Source organism: Saimiri boliviensis, chromosome 3, assembly GCF_048565385.1.
Source record: "Saimiri boliviensis isolate mSaiBol1 chromosome 3, mSaiBol1.pri, whole genome shotgun sequence".
NCBI classification, from domain to species: domain Eukaryota; kingdom Metazoa; phylum Chordata; class Mammalia; order Primates; family Cebidae; genus Saimiri; species Saimiri boliviensis.
In genome coordinates, this window is record NC_133451.1 from 160,950,513 (window position 1) to 160,967,868 (window position 17,356).

General features: G+C 38.6%; 1 long non-coding RNA gene across 1 annotated transcript in view; it reads left to right on the plus strand.

The window, feature by feature from the left end:
- Nucleotides 1–16,736, plus strand: part of LOC141583937 (uncharacterized) — an 81,529-nt gene extending 64,793 nt beyond the window's left edge. The window contains exon 3 of the long non-coding RNA XR_012516767.1: nucleotides 16,573–16,736. This is a non-coding gene — a long non-coding RNA (uncharacterized LOC141583937). The remainder of the gene's footprint in view (nucleotides 1–16,572) is intronic.
- The last annotated feature ends 620 nt before the right edge of the window (nucleotides 16,737–17,356 follow it).

Genomic DNA, 17,356 nt, shown 5'->3' on the forward strand with positions numbered 1-17,356 from the left:
TCAATCAAATTATCATCTCACATGCATGAGACAGCTTTTTTGCTGTTCAAGTTAGGAAATACTACTGCAGTCTCAAGCCTACTATTGATTCTATAACTTGAATGGTAAGTGATAAAGTTTGCAAAGATCGTTTTCCTAAGTTGCTAGACAAACATTTATAGGAAAAAAGGGCTTGTTTTGTGATGTTTTTACATTATGTAATAACTGGAGATGCAATGCAAAGCATATAGTAGATAATATATATGTATATGTATATACACATACAGATCCACACACACACACATACATATGTCTGTCTCTCTCTCTCTCTCTCTCTCTCGCTTTCCCTCTCTCTCTCTCTATATATATATAGTCTGTTTTCAACTTAACTTCACCAGTTGAAGTGATGAAGTTGAAAACAGCGTAAAAGTAGAAGAAAGAAGAATCTCACCCCCAAAAAGGAACTAATTTAAGCCATCTATAAACATAAAGCAACTAAAGTTTATTATGGTAAGTAATGTTGACTGATTACAGTCAAGAAGAATGAATAAGAAAAGAGAAAAAAAAAGGTGTCTTTCTGGAATAGCACAATTGACAGAAAACAAACAAATAAAAAAGCTCCATTTTCCCTCCCTCCCTCCCTTCCTTTCTTCCTTCCTTCCTTTCTTCCTCCCTCCCTTATTTCCTTCCTTTCTTATTTTCTTCCTTCCTTCCATTATTCCCTCCTTCCTTCCTTTTCTTTCTTTCTGTCTTTCTTTCTGTCTTTCTTTCTTTCTTTCTTTCTTTCTTTCTTTCTTTCTTTCTTTCTTTCTTTCTTTTTCTGTCTTTCTTTCCTCTTTCTTTCTTTCTTTTTCTTTCTCTCTCTCTCTCTCTTTCTTTCTTTCTCTCTCTTTTCTTCTTTCATTGAGATGGAGTCTCTGTTGCCCAGGCTGGAATGCAGTGGAACCGTCTTGGCTCACTGCAAACTCTGCTGTCTGGGTTCAAGTGATTCTCATGCCTCAGCCTTCCAAGTAACTGGGACTACAAGCACATGCTGCCACACCTAGCTAATTTTTTTGTATTTTTAGTAGAGGGGGGGTTTCGCCATGTTGGCTAGGCTGGTCTCGAACTCCTGACCTCAGGTGATCTGCTTGCCTCAATCTCCCAAAGTGCTGGGATTATAGGCATTAGCCAATGTGCCTGGCCTCCATTTGCTCTGTAATATTTTGTAGAATTTGTAATGCTCTGCCAGTTACTCTGTGACAAATACTGAGTTCCATTTTTGGAGATATGGGTAACTTCATTTCATGAGGTTCATTCATAATGAATAATCTGATCACTTAAAAAAATTCTGAGCTGGCACAGTGGCTTATGCCTGTAATCCCAGCATTTTGGGAGGCCAAGGCAGGAGGATCACCTGAGGTCAGGAGTTCAACACTAGCCTGGCCAACATGGTGAAACCCTGTCTCTACTAAAATACAAAAATTAGCTTAGCGTGGTGGCGCGCAAACCTGTAATCCTAGCTACTTGGGAGGCTGAGGCATAAGAATCGCTTGAACCCGGGAGGTGGAGGTTGCAGTGCTGAGACTGTGCCACTGCACTCCAACCTGGGTGACAGAGCAAGACTCCAGCTCAAAAAAAAAATAAAAAATAAAAAATAAATAAATTAGCTGTGCATGGTGGCATGAGCCTGTAATCTCAGCTACTTGGGAGGCTGAAGCAGGAGAATCGCTTGAACCTGGGAGGTGGAGGTTGCAGTGAGCCGAGATCATGCCATAGCACTCTAGCCTGGGTGACAGAGCAAGACTCTATCTAAAAAGAAAAGAAAATCTGCCACTCTTGTGTTTGTATTTTCGTTGTTACAATTATGAGACTGATAAGAAATCTGTACAGGTATGGTATCAGGTAAATTCACCTCAGTGAACATTGTCATTAATACCACTTAAAAAAATTAGAACAATATTAAAGTGAATGAATTCTGAATGAACAAATAAAAACAAAGGGAGTTATAAAGCCCTCCTATTGTGTATGTTGTATTTGATTTTGATTGTCATACTTAATGCTGGATTAAGATATTTTCAGGCTTAAGCCTTATAATGAAAGAAGTAATTGGAAGAAAGGTGTGATGTCAGTTAACTTTGGCTTCTCCTCTCTCTATCCATCATGGTTGCCCTAGTTACACCCTCATCATTTGTCTGATAAACCGTTTCTGTAACTTACTATGCTGTTTTCATGTTGAATGGCCATTGTTCTCTGCATGTACAATACATTTGAAATGAACACCTGATGATTTATACCCTGAGATGAGTTCTTTAGTGAGATGTTCCCCAAGAGCCTGGGAATCAGATTATACTTTGGGAGCCCAATTTCAATATTAGCACAAAATGATCAGATCATAAGAGGCCAAGTTGGTAAGCCAGATGTTACTGTAATCTGATTGTGGATGCATCCATTCACTTAGCGAGTCCTCACTGGTCATGAAAGCTAGAACAGGACAGTGAAAGTGGTCAACTCTGGTACTGTTAAGGAGAGATGGCCTTTCGGCCATCGGGTATTCTTGTCCCATTGGTAAGATTATATCTGCTCTAGAATTGAATGCCATCACTTTTTGTGAGATACTGCAATGACTCCACCTTGCTGATGTGATGAAGTTCAGGCTCTTTGCATTTGCCCTGCTTTCCTTCCTTTTGACTCACTTGTACTGGTTTAGGCCTCACATCCTCCAGGAAACTCTCTCCTGCTACTCTAAATGCTCTCCTATTTGCTCTCATGACATTTTGGAACATAACACAGTATGTTGAAATTAGACTTTATATGCCCAGGCCTCTTATGCACTGTTTGCTTTTCAGAGATAGGGGAAAGGGACTATGCATACAAGGCCACGGAGTGTGTCTTATTTATTTTCATCATTAAAGCTCAGCACTAGCTGATGCCCTCCATTTACCGTGTTTTAACTGTTGTATTTGCTTTCCCACCAGTGGGATATGAGAGTGATTATTTCCCTAAGCTTTGTCAAGAGAGTGGTTGCTTTGATTTGCATTTCTTCTATCATGAATGAGGGTGAAAATTTTGTCATGTATTTAAGGGCTATTTTTTATTTCTTTTTTTGGGCTGTGTGAATCATCTGTTCATGCCTTTTGCCCATTTTTCTATCATGTTTTTGATATTTTATCTCTTAACTTTTAAGAGTTACTCTATATTAAGGACATTAAGTCACAGATTTTTTTTTCACTTTGCCAGTTGATTTTATTTTTTTGCTATGAGTTGTTATTGATTTTTAATGTAGTCAAATTTATTGATCTTTTAAAAATTGCTTCTTTATTTTTAGTTATGGCTGAAAATTATTCCCTACAGGTTAATGAAGAATTCAACCATGTTTTCTAGTACTTGTATGGTTTCATTTTTTATATTTAGATTTCTAATCCATTTAGAGGGGTGGAGTGTGTGTGTGTGTGTGTGTGTGTGTGTTGTGAGGTACAAATTTAATTTTGATTTTTCTCTGATAGTTAAACAGTTGTTCTCACTCCATTTAGGAAAAGTCCATTTTTATAGTAATGACTTGAGATGCCATTTTTGTCATATACTGAAGTTTAATATGTACTTGAGTCTATTTTTAAAATTTCTATTCTACTTGATTAGTCTGCCTATTAATGCAACCATACCACATTATTTTAATTATAGCAGTTCTATAGTGTTTTAATATCTGGTAGAGTTAGTCTTTCCTTCCTCCATCAGTTTTTCATTTTTGTGTTGTTCTGTGTATTCTATATGTTCATTTTTCTACATGAAGTTTAATATCACATTATACAGTCTATCATATTGTATAGCTACATAAAAAAGCTTATTGGTATTTTTATTGAATACATTGAGTCTTCATGTTTTTCTGTTTATTTGGCTATATTTTATGTCTTCAGAAGTGTTTTAAAGTTTTTCTAATGTAGGTTTTGCATATCTCTCAGTAAATTTCCCGAAGTATATTAACTTCTTGGTTGGTATGATAAATGAGTTTTTCTTTCTTTCTTTCTTTCTTTTGAGACAGAGTCTTGCTCTGTTGCCCAGGCTGGAGTGCAATGGCATGATGTTGGCTCACTGCAGCTTCCACCTCCTGGGTTTAAGTGATTCTCCTGCCTCAGCATCCTGAGTAGCTGGGACTACAGAGACCTACCACCACACATGGCTAATTTTTGTATTTTTAGTCTAGTTGGGGTTTCACCACGTTGGCTAGGCTGTTCTCAAAATCTTGGGTTCAAGTGATCCACTCACCTCGACCTCCCAAAGTGCTGGGATTATAGGCATAAGGCACTGTGCCTGGCCAGCTTTTCTCTATTCTATGTTCTCTAACTGGTTATTGATTATACATTAGAAAGATATTAATTTTCATATGTTAATAAAATGGGAGAGTTCCCTGATGCCCCTTACAGGATGTGTGACAGGGTGTGGCTCATCTGTTCGGCTATGTTCTCAAACCACTTACAAGAGAGGGAGCATGCAGACAGGAAGGGGCAGGAGCTGGGGCAAGTGTTTTTGGGCTCTAGCCCTATGGTAGTATCTAGGGGTATGTGCCTGTAACTTCTGAGGCCCCAGCAAGCATGCTACAGTGTTCTTTTAGCTTTGCTGTCTGCAGACAGCTTAAGTGTTAACCAGCTCTGTGCAGTCTTGGTACCCAAGTTCTTGTCCAGTGTCCAGGAAGAATAAGGTCACGTGGACAAATTGAAGGATGGTAAATGTGGTGTATTTTATTGCTGGGTGAAGGTGGCTCTCAGCTGGATAAATGTGGAGCTAGAAAGGGGATTGAGTGGAAAGATGATCTTCCCCTGGAGTTCAGTTGTCCCACAGTCAATCTCCTCTCTGACCGTCTCCAGCCAAACTTCTCTTGACATTCAGACACTCCTTTTCTTCTCTCCTTCTCTGTGGTGTCACTCTTCTTTTCCTCTGTTCTTCTGCTTATCTGCTCATGGAGCCTGGGGTTTTGGGTTTATTGGGTACAGGATGGGGGGCATGGTGGGCCAAAAGGCAACATTTGGGCATGAAAACAAGAATGCCTGTTCCCATTTAGGGCCGCTGCTTTCCAGGCTTGAGGGTGAGGTCTTTGCCGGGAAACTGCCCTCTTCTACTGAATATTTCTGTTTCCTGTCTATATCATTAATTAGTAACGTTTAGAATAGAAAGAGTGTAAAAATAATCTATACTTTCATTAAATACAAAGCTTGAAATATATTTTGAGGAAACTTCACAAAACTAAATTTTATCTGAAATAAGAATTATCTGAAAATATCCAGTAAATTTCTGAAAATAAATTTTAATGAAGGTATCACATATTAAAATATATTATGAATCTTTAACAGTTAAAATAATCTGGAGTAATTGTAGCCATATGGGATAAAGAAGCAGGTTTCAATTCAGACTGAATTCTTTATATAAAAAGGAAGATAAATTATGATAACCATGTTATTAATTCTACTAAGGAAAAGATAAAAGTATTTAATGAATTATGTTAGGAAAGTTGATGATCACTTGGAAAAAAGCTAAATTTCTTATTTTAGTCTCTGCACTTAAATAAATTTAGGTGCATCAAATTGTAGATTGTTTTTGCACTATTAAATTTAGATGCATCAAAATGTTACAAAAATTGAAGCTTAATAATCATGGAGAAAATATAGTTGAATATTTTTATGATTTGGGAACTAAGGAAACCATTAAAAGCATTATACTCAATCCAGAAAGCATAAAGGAATACATTCAAAGATGCTCTTTAAGGCAAAAACCAGCCAAACCCAAAACACCATCAACAAAACCCTCAAGTTCTTAAAAGGTAAATTCCAACAACAAATATTGGCAACATATATAGTAGATATGGACCAAAAAATAATTTTCTCTTTGAAACTTTAGTATTTAAAAGTATAACTTTCTCTATTTAAAATTTATATTAGCACAATTTTTAAATTTCTTCTTTGGCAATAGAAAATTTAATCTAGTCATTTCCTAGTAAACTTAGTTAAATGTCATGATTTTTCAGGGTTCAGGGTTTTCTGTGTCAACCTAAAGTGAGCAACAGAGAGACTGACCTTCCAGAACAAAGAATTTATTCTAGAGTAACAGGAGATTGCAATCCAGGATATGCATGCTATGATGGATTGTAGTTGCATCCAAGGGAGTTGGAGTAGAGGAAAGCTTTTAAAGACAGAAAGGTGAATCCACAGAAGCTGTTTTGGAACAAGACTATTGGAGCTTGTTGCAAGAGTTGGCATTAGCTTGTTGGTAGAGACAGTCATTGTTAGGCAAGTGTCTTTGGGCAACCAGCTTATCTCGAATACTGTAGTTTTAAGGAGTTCCTTGCAGAGTTCCCAGCATAGGTGTTCATGCATGGGGACCCCCTTTTCATGGCTTCCAGCTCCCTTTTATTAGGGCTTTACATTAGTGACTCCATTTTGATACTGATAACTTTTTGTCTAGTCTATATACATCCCTTCCTGTTTCCACTCTCCCTAAATGCAGTTGTATTCCAGGTGAAATGCCTTGGTATTGGTAGAAGGAGGAAACTGGCCAGTTGTCATCTGCTGAGGTCTGATAATATATACTTTGGTTTATAACCTCTATCCTCACTGCAGCTGCTGTTCACATTTTTGCCTCTGATATTTTTGCTTTTGCCATGACATGTAACATATATAATCAATATCCTGTCTGGTGAAGGCATATTTCTGACCTAATATGCCATCTAGACTGCTGAAACTCTCTCAGCTCTTTCTTTAACTGTACAAAATTTTAGGAAGTGTCTTAGGCTTCTTTTATTTTCTTTTTCAACTTTTATTTTTGAATCGGGGGGTACATGTGAAGTTTCGTTTCAAAGATATATTGCATGATGCTGAGGTTTAGGAGATGATTAAACCTGTCACCCAGGTAGTGAGCATGATACCCAGTAGGTAGTTTTTCAACACTTGTTCACCTCCCTCTCTCCCCACAAGTCGTCTGCAGTGTCTACTGGGGTCTCTGGCAAGCATACTTTTCTTTCTTTCCTGTTTTAAAGTCTTTTAAAATAAATTTTCACTCCTTCTCTGAAATTTGCCTTGGTGTTTTTTTCTGCATTATGTCCCTCAGTTGAATCCTTTCTTCTGAGGAAGCAAGATTTGAGGTTGCTGCATACCCGTATGGATTTACCACTAGCAACTTGAGTACCTTCCACCAGTAACAATATCAAGTGCTTATTTTAGAACTCCAAGTCAGGAATTTGATTTTTGTCTCTTCTTCCTATTCACCACTCCACAGACACAATAAGTTTTATTCTGATGGTCTAGCTTTAACAGTGGACAGCCCTCGAGGTAAAAGGGAATTTCCAAAATGCAAAATAAAAACCAACATGGTATAAGTATGTTGCTAATTTTTAAATAGCTCTTGCAAATTGACAAGAAAAAGATAAACCTACCAATAGAAAAGTCCATCAAAAGATAAAGGTGTTCTTTATAAATGGAGAAGTGCAAATGGCCAATAAATATATAAAACAGAGGTTGTACTTTGCTTGTAACCACAGAAAGAAAACACACATTTATCAAGATGTCATTTTTAACCCATTTTATTGAAAAAGGAGAAAAATATAATGATGTCTATGTTGGAAATTGAGTATAGGAAAAGGACTCCATGTAGTAAAAGCTGAGACTTCTTAAGAGGGCAGTTGGGAGCATGTGGCAAAATGTATAATGTGTATATACTTTATTTTATATCTACAAATTTACTCTAAGTTTATAATCTGATATCTTCCTAAAGGCATACATTTGAGGAGCTAGTAATAACACTACATACAACAATGAGAAATTGGAAATAACCTAATTATCTATTGTAATGAGTTAGCTAGATATGTTGGTTAGACAATGGGTCATTGTCTATATGGAATACTTCACAGTGTAAAGTAGCAAAACATAATTTTCCCTCTATCCTAAGTTCCTGGCTTGGACCACCTGTAACAAAAGACAGATTAACAAGAGAAAAATAGAAGTTTATTAACAATGTCCTCATGTGTATATCAGTGCAACTCATGTTTATGTGGGAGATACCCAGGGAAAGATGAGAAACTCGCAAAGAAGTGGCTTAGAATGCAAGCTTAACTACCATCTTTAGCTAAATACAAAAGGATGTGGAGGAGGCCATTTACGGGGAGGTGACCAGGAAAAGTATGGTAAAAAAATAAGATAGGCATGGTGGCTCTTATCTATAATTCCAGCACTTTGACAGGCCAAGGTGGGAGAGTCACTTGAGCCTAGGAATTTGAGACCAGCTTGAAGGACAGGGAGACTCTGTCTCAAAAAAAAAAAAAAAAAAAGAGTAAGATTTGTTAGGTAGATTTAAATGAGGGCCTTCTCCCTTGATAGGATTTTACTGTAATTTTCCTTCCTTTACTGGTACAGGGAGGGAGACACCTCTACAAACGGAGTGTTTTTTTTAAATGTAAATTTCACTTACAAAAGGGTAACCTCTACTCTGTTTTCAGAGCTTCTCCTGTGTATGTCTGCTATTTCTCAAAATAATCAGCTCAAAATAATCTTTATGCCAAAAAAGTATATTTTGGGGTGGCACATTCTGGTTTTCTGTCATATTTTGAGTGGCATATTCTGGTCTCCTATACCTGCTGTTAAAGAAATGATATATAACCATATTTAGTGACAGGGAAAAATATCCATGATACAGTGGAATTATAAAGTAACAAGGATAGTATTAGAGATCACTTCATACAGAGACTTAAAGACACATAATCTCAGTGGGTCTTATTCACATCCTAATGGAAATCCTGTCATTTGTGACAACTGGGATGTGAACAGTGCTCCCAGAATTGTACAGTGTGGCAGCCCTGATAGTTTGATGCTTTTTAAATAAAAAATTCTATGCATATGTAGAGAGAGAACTAATTCTATGCATATGTAGAGAGAGAACTAATTGTTTCTTTAAATGATGACCTCAGAATTATGTGGAATGATTGTGCTAGATGGGTGTGCTTGGTTATGAAGATATGGTTCCTTTTATCATATCTGTGATGGCTGGGAAAGGGATATAATTCTCTTTCATAAGAAACTAAAAGGAATTTTGGGACTAGATGCCAGCCAGAGAAGTTGGAAGGGGGTTGTCCAGCAGCAGGGAGTAAATGGAGGATATAGTATAGTGAAAATTTCCTTGGAGTAGAAAAGGCTTAGGAAATGTTTGAAGGACAGAATGGATAAGATGGAATTTTCCATAGATTGCTTTTCTCTGGTGCCCACACTGCTGTCTTAAGCGTTAGTTGTTTATACTTTAACTGGCTGGAACTTAGGTTCTTGGCCTCTCCAAGCCCAAAGAATGGGTAAGGGGGCCGTGGTGTTGCGGTGTTACTGCTCAGATAGAACTCATGTCCCAAAGAGTGTGCGGTAGTGCAGTTTGTCGGGCAGAGAGGAAGGACAGCTTTCACGCCATGGAAGGGGACTCGGAGCGGGTGCGGCTGTTGGCTTGGTCGCCTGGAGATTATACCCCTGAGTTGTTCCCTCCTCATTCTTACTCTCATCCAGTGGGAGGATTTTTTTTTTTTTCATTTTTCTCTGGATTAATTGATCTTTGAATCCTTTACGGATTGGCTACTGTTTTCAAACTCTAAGTCACTGAGCCTCCGCCTACAGGGGCCAGGGGTGGAAAAATGTATAATGTGTATATACTTGAACAAAGCCCTTAAGAGCCAGAGACAGAAAAACTGGAAACAGCACCTAGCCAACCAGAGGCAGGGAAAACCCTGCAGTGGAAACAAAGCCCTACCTGGCCAGAGGTGGGAAAAGTCCTGTGCTTGAAACAAAAGCCCCTAGCTGACCTGGGAAGTTCCTCTAACACAGTCCCTCAGTCCCCGCTCTGAACCGGGAAGTCCAACTGCTGTTGGGACACAGGTGATGATCACTCTACTTCCTGCTGAACTGGGGCATAGAAGGGGCCCTGCAGTTGAGGTTTTCTTCAGAGGGCAGTCTTCCGGGGTTGCAGGTCGATCCAGAGGTCCACAATAGAAATTATGAGCCAAGGACATCTGGGGTTTCATTTACAGGACCATTGGTAGCTTCATAGCCTCAATTCTGCAAGAAAAGAATTTGGCAATAAAGTTAAAGATGAAAGGCCCAAAGGCAAGCAATAATAGGATAGTTATTAAGGGACCTAGAAGAGGGGAGACCAAGGGTAGCCAGTTAAGCAAGCTCCTTGATCCTATTTCTTGGAGGTCCTTAGCCCCGCCTTTTATTTGGTCCCTGAGTTCTTTAACTTTGTTTAGGAAAATACCTGATTGATTTACAAAGTAAAAGCCTTCTTCTCCTAAAAAGAGACAAGTTTCTCCTCTCTCTGCCATTAACAGATCCATGGCCCTTCAATTTTGAAGCAACACAGCAGCTAAAGAGTTAAGTTGAATTGGTAACCTTTTCCATATCATTATTTAATTCTTGGCATAGTTTACAGTTAAACTGAGTAGAGGTAGTAATTCCTCCAATACCGGCTCTAAGTCCGCCTATTATTCTGGCCCCCACTATGGATGGAAGAATTGGGATTGGAGTATAGTGTGGCCAGACAGGTGAGGGCTGTCTTGAAAGCCCTGGGTAACACTGTCCAGGTAAGCTGAGAAGTGTGATCTGAAGGGTCTTTAAAAGCGAACAGAAACTGGGAGTCAGGATGTAATGAAACACAGAAAAAAGCATCCTTAAGATCCAGGGCTGTAAATTATTATGCCTCTCCTGGTATTTGAGAGAGCAAGGTATACAAGTTGGGTACAGCTGGGTATAAAGGGATCACAGCTTCATTAATAAGCCTGAGATCTTGCTCCAGCCTCCATTGTCCATTAGGTTTTTGTACTCCTAAAATTGGAATATTACAAGGGCTGCTGCAGGATCTTACTAGACCCTGAGCTTTTAGGTTCCTTACAACATCCTGTGCCCCTTTTTGGCTTTCGGTCTGAGGGGATACTGTCTTTGGTAAGGAAAAGAGGTGGGATTGTTTAGCCTTATTTAAACTGGGCAGGCATTCTTTGCCCACTCAAACGGTCCCTCCATTGCCCAAACATTGGGATTAATTTCTTCTTTAAATAATGGGCAGCAGAGAGATGCTGAAAATGTTCATGTAGATAATGGTCCTGCCCTGGCTAACAGTTCCCGCCCTAGTAAGGAAGTGGGACTTTCTGGCATGATGAGGAAGGCATGGGAGAAGAGTATATCTCCCCAGTTACAGCTTAGGGGCTGGGAGAAATATCAGGAGACTGCTTGTCCTAGGACTCTGTGGACAGTTATAAACTTGGAGGACAACCGTCCAGGACAGGAAAGCAAAACTGAGAAGGCCACGCCAGTGTCCAGGAGAAGATCGACCTCCTGGCCCTCTATGGCTAACTTTACCTGGGGCTGGGTGAGGGTGATGGCTTATGCTGGCGCTTGCCCTGGGCACCCTCAGTCCTGCTGTTGGATCATCTGGTTAGCCACCTCAGGCCCTGGGAGCCTTCATCGCCTGGGACAGTGTGCCTTCCAGTGATCCCCTTGGCATGGTGGGCAAGGATGAGGAGGTGGTCCGTTCCTTTTGGGACAATCTTTCTTAAAGTGTTCCCGTAGGCCGCAGTGGTAGTCAGCTCTGCCAGACTGGTGGCTAACCCAAACCTTTCCTCATTCCAAGCTTCTTAGGTCTGTCTGCCTGAGGGTCATGACTAGGGCTGCAGCCTTTTTCTTGTCCTTCCTGTCCCTTTCGGCCTGTTCCTGCTGGTCTCTATTATAGAACACCGAGGTTGCTAGATTGTTTCAGACTATTGATACTAGTAGGAGAGAAGAAGCCCTGAGGAGGCAAGAAATGAAAAATTAAAAAGCCAGTGTGCATGACAAGGAAGGCATCTCATGGTTTTTGTTTTACAGTTTTCATATTTTGTTTTTGTCCTTGCCACTGCCATCATATATCTAAAAAATTGCCACCAGGGGGCAGGAGTGTGCCAAAGTCAGGCAATGCCAGGTGTCTGAACTTGCCAGGTTTGGGCTTTCAATTTCCTCGTAGAGGAATTATTGTTCCTGTTACACAGAATAAGAGATAAAGGCACATTTTCCTAATAATTAATGATGTTGAACATCTTTTCATATTTCCACTGGCCATTTGTATGTTTTTGGAGAAATGTCTTTTCAAGTACCTTGCTCATTTTTTTTTTGAAACAGAGTCTGACTCTGTCACTCAGGCTAGAGTGCAGTTGTAGCATCTTGACTCACTGCAACCTCTGCCTCCTGGGTTCAAGTGATTTTCCTGCCTCAGCCTCCTGAGTAGCTGGGATTACAGGCACACACCACCATGCCCAGCTATTTTATTTTTTATTATATTTAGTAGAGATGGGGTTTCACCATATTGGCTAGGCTGGTGAACTCCTGACTTCCGGTCATCCTCCTGCTTTGGCCTCCCAAAGTGCTGGGATTACAGGCGTGAGCCACCGTGCCTGGCCCCTTTGCTCATTTTTTAATTGGGTTGTTTGTTTTTTTGCGATTGAGTTGTAGGAACTCCTTATATATCAATGGGTTTTGTCTTTTTAGCGCAGAAAGTTGCATTAAAGATCCAGCAATATTCAGTCAAGATGGTTTATATCCACAGATAATTTCTTCGATTGGAGCAAAGGTTCTCCAAGGATCATTGTTTATGAGCTAAACTGTGTCCCCTTCAAATTTATACATGGAAGTCCTAACCCCCAGTACTTCAAAATGTGACTATATTTGGAGATAAGCTTTTCAAAGAGAAAGTTAAGGTAAAGTAAGATCATCGGAATGGACTCTAATCCCACATAACTGCTGTGCTCTTAAGAAGAGGAGACGAGGACACTGATATACGTAGAAGAAGACCATGTGAAGACACAGGAAGAAGATAGTCATCTACAAGCCAAGGAGAGAGGCCTTCAGAAGGAGTCCTGCCAACACCTCCAGCTTAGACTCATAGTCTCCAGAATTGTGAGGAAATAAATTTCTGTTGCTTAAGCCACCCAGTTTGTAGTACTTTGGTGTGGCAGCCCTCGCTAGCAAACTTACATCAAAATGACATACAAGTCTTGAGAAAAATGGCAGATCTATGCATGATTGAAAAAAAGAAAGAAAAATATTAAAAAATCTGCCTACTTCTAGTTTCTTCTGAGAATAGTTAGGATACAATTTCTGTCAAAGGATGGCACTGACCTTGTGTACTTTTCATTCTTCAGAAACTATAATCACATTACCATGTCAGCAAACCATGCAGATTTTTATTTTGTCTAAAAAAGCATACTTTTCACTCTTTAGAATAATACTGTTCACTGTACGTGAAGATAAATCTGGAATACAGCTCCACATTGACTGTGGATTCTGAAATTCCCTTTATTACATTTATTCTTGGATCCTCAGACCAAACCCTAGGGCTTAGAGCAAAGAACTTTTGGTTTAATATGAAGATTTCTTAAAGCTCTGATCTGAATGATTTATAATTATATTTTCTTCTTGTTTATATCCTTAGATATACAAGCAGAACATCGTAAAACTGCCTGATCCAGCAAATATTAGTTGATTATTCAAGACATGATGATTACATTATTTTAGCTCCTTTTTACAGCATGCGAACGTTCTCCATACCTCTTCTTCATGGCTCCTGTTGTTTCCTCTTTTCTTTTCCCACCTCTCCTTCTATCACCTGTTTTTTTTTTCTCCTTGTCCCTGGCATGCTGTATAATTTCTATAACCCGACTCATAAATATCTGTGCTCATTCCACTCTCAGTAACTATTAAAATGGTATTCCACATGTGTCACAACAACTATCCATATGTGACAAGCAATTAGTGATATTACTCTCTGAATGCTTTCTCTTTTAAAAATTTAGAAGTGGAAATTTACATAAAAAATAAAGTCAAAAAAAGTTTGCTTATAAAGCATGCCATATTTTTTGCATGGTATTAATTTTATAACCACCCAGGCAGGAAGAAGAGGAAAGAGAGTTGATTTTAAGCTTTTTCAAAGCTTAAAATGTAATGTAATGTCCTTTTTAAAAATTCTTTCTTTTCTTTCTTTCTTTCTTTCTTTTTTTTTGAGATGGAGTTTCACTCTTGTTGCCCAGGCTGAAGTGTAATGGCACGATCTAGGCTCACCACAACCTCCACTTCCTGGGTTCAAGTGATTCTGTTGCCTCAACCTCCCAGTAGCTGGGATTACAGGCATGCACCACCATGCCCAGCTAATTTTGTATTTTTGGTAGAGATGGGGTTTCTCCATGTTGGTCAGGCTGGTCTTGAATTCCTAAACTCAGGTGATCCACCCGTGTTGGCCTTCCAAAGTGCTGGGATTACAGGCATGAGCCAACATGCCTGGCCTTGAAATGTTCTTATATATTTCTCTAAACAAAGTTAATATTAATTCTTTTTAATATTTAATAATTTTGACTAGAATTTGTAGAACTCCGAATCCTTTAGTCCTAAATTATATATTATGCACTTAATGAAGTTGTTTTGTAGCAATGTTCTATAGAGATGATCTCTAAATTTAGTACTTGCTGAGAAGAGTGATATGAGTGATTAAATCGATCTTTATGAGAGGGAAAGAAAAAAGGAGAAAAGACATTTTGAGAAGAAATGAAAGAGGGCTCATAAAAGTTAACATTGTGACCCATAGAAGTTAATCTCCTCCTTATTGAAAATTGGGGACATGGAACCCAGGGCCTGAGAGTAGAAGCCAAGGCTGAATGACTATTTGAATCCAGAGGTGCAGGGAGATAACAGGTCAGCTGCTGTGAAACAGACATTTTATTTGCCTGGTTCCATTAAGTAAACCAGTAAAGCTGGCCCTCTGACAGGACTGAGCTACTGACCCCAGAGGATGAGGTCAGCACATGTATTTCAGCTCTGGGAAAGTTGGGAAATGGAAAAAGAAGCAAGTAGATGCCAACATTCTTACATGTGAGAGAGATTCCCCTTTGCTGGCTTGAAGATGGAAAGAGTTGGTGTCCAGGATGCTAGAACAACTTCTAGGAACTGAGAGTAACCCCTGGCGAGTAGCCAGCATGAAAACAGGAATCTCAATTCTACAACTGCAAGGAACTGAACTTGGCCAATGGCCTGAATGAACTTGGAAGCACTTTCTTCCCCAGCACTTCCAGATAAGAACTTAGCTAGTCTAACAGCTTCAATGTGAGACTCAGAGCAGATAATCTGTTTGAACAACTCTGGAACTTCTGGATTTATACAACAATGAGATAATAAATGGGTATTGTTTTAAGCTGCTAAGTGTGTGGTAATTTCTTATGCAGCAACAGAAAATTAACATGGTGACATAACATTGAAAATATTTTTCTTTAAGATACATTAGTGTCCATAAATCGGCTTCAAACTGGTTTTTCCTTTTACCAACTGTTCGATTTTGGGTAAATTAAGGAATCCTTCTGAGTCTGTCCTGTATAGACAAAGGAAATAATGACTACTGCCTTAAGTGGTTACTAGGTGAAGTGAATTAATGTTAATGAAAATATCTATGATGAGAACTTTTGAACACAAATAAGGAAACAGACACTGGGGTCTACTTGAGCGTGGAGGGTGGGAGGAGGGAGAGAAGCGGAAAAGATAGCTATTGGCGATGGGGCTTAATTTCTGGGTGATGAAATAATCTGTATCATAAACCTTCACATGTACCCCTGAACCTAAAATAAGGGTTAAAAAACCCCAAATTCCTAGCGGTTTTCCTGACATGTGGTAGATACTCATAGAAGGTTTATTCTTTTCTTCTTTCCCCTCCTCTTCCCACAGGCTATTCATAAAAGTTTTCAAAGTATGGTTAGGATTTCTCTAAGCCAGTCATTTAGACCCTTTCAGGGGATTCTTGAAGTCTAAATTATTTTTGTAATGATATTGAGATGATATTGCATTTTTCAATTTTCTTCTTTTACTGGAGTTTTTTTTTTTCTTTCAGTGGAGTTTTCCAGAGACTATATGACTTATAAGATTATAACAAAATGCAAAAACAGTCATAAGAACCTAAATGTCTTCTATTAATCCAGACACTAAAGAGATCTGTAAATATCTAAAACAGCAATAATCTTCTAACAAAATAGTTTTGTTTTGGAAAATATAGTTACTTTTAAAAGTACAAATGTTATTTATGTTAACATGCAATATGTTTTTTATTATATTTTTAAATGAATTAATGAAAAATTGAATTTTCTTGGTTTTAATTTCCAATATAGTAAATATCAATAAACAAAAGCTTTTTGGGGTCATCAATAATTTTAGGACCCACTATTTTCCTGTAAGTGTTCCTTTTCCATGAGCAGATAAAAGGTGTTTAGGAAAAGAGTTCCATGGAAGAATAAATTAAGAAAACACTGCAATGTATTCACCTCTACTCTATCCCTTAAAGTATATATTAAAGGGCTGGAAAATCACAGTAACCCTAATACAGTGAGAGTTTGCTTAATTCAGCATTTGTCTAACTTAAACTGCTCTTGACTATCAAGTTAAAGTCTTAGCAGGAATTATTTTACCAGCAAGGGAGGTTGAGATGCAGCCTCAGACTGTAAGACAGTAATTTCATTTTAAGGGCATCAGAAAGGAAAAAAAGGACATTCATAGTAAGAAAGGTAAATTTTCCTAAAGATTTTTTTTTTTTTTTTTTAAACAGAATGCCAATGGAGAGATCAACAACTTCTGGATTACAGTTTGCAAAGACCTAAACTGGCAGTCATCTCCACTGTATTTCACTCCCCCTGTTCTGCCTCTTCTTCTATGCTTATTAACTGTTTATAATTGTTTCCTTTTTGCACACATATTTCACTTCCCACTGCCTGTCCCTGTCCTTTTTAAAATAAAATTAAAAATATATTGATTCTTTCATTCTTTCCTTTTTTTTTTTTTGTTTTGTTTTTCTGTTTTCAAAGAGGAATCATTGTTTCTACAAAACATTTTTCTAAACCAAGTATGTCCTTGCAGAAGACACAGAATGGCTGGGGGAAGGGGAAGTGTTAGTTATTACTGAGAGTCTGCTAATTCCTTGTACCCAGTTGCATCCTTACAGTGATCTCTCCTCTCTAGCCTAAGTCTCAGATTCACAGCTGTCATTACTCTGAAGAGAGAGGGCCCCAAATGACCAGCCACCCCAAGCACAGGGAGCCCAAGCTGCAGGCGTGTAATGAAAGGTGTTAAATTCTTTCTCTTGTTCTATTTCAGTAACAGCTCAATTCTGTGACATGAAAATCTCCCTCTCTAGCTTAAAATAGTCTGTAAAGAAAGCCACAAAGCTACAAATCATTAAATATTGATCCCAGCTGATTGCTAAGGAACCTAAACATCACAGAGGAGGGTACTGGGAATTTGAGGAAATTCTTGCAGAGAAGGAAAAAAAGAGAATTAAAGCAGCAAAACCTCAACTGGTGATTGGGGATTAGGGAATCAAGGGGGAGATACTG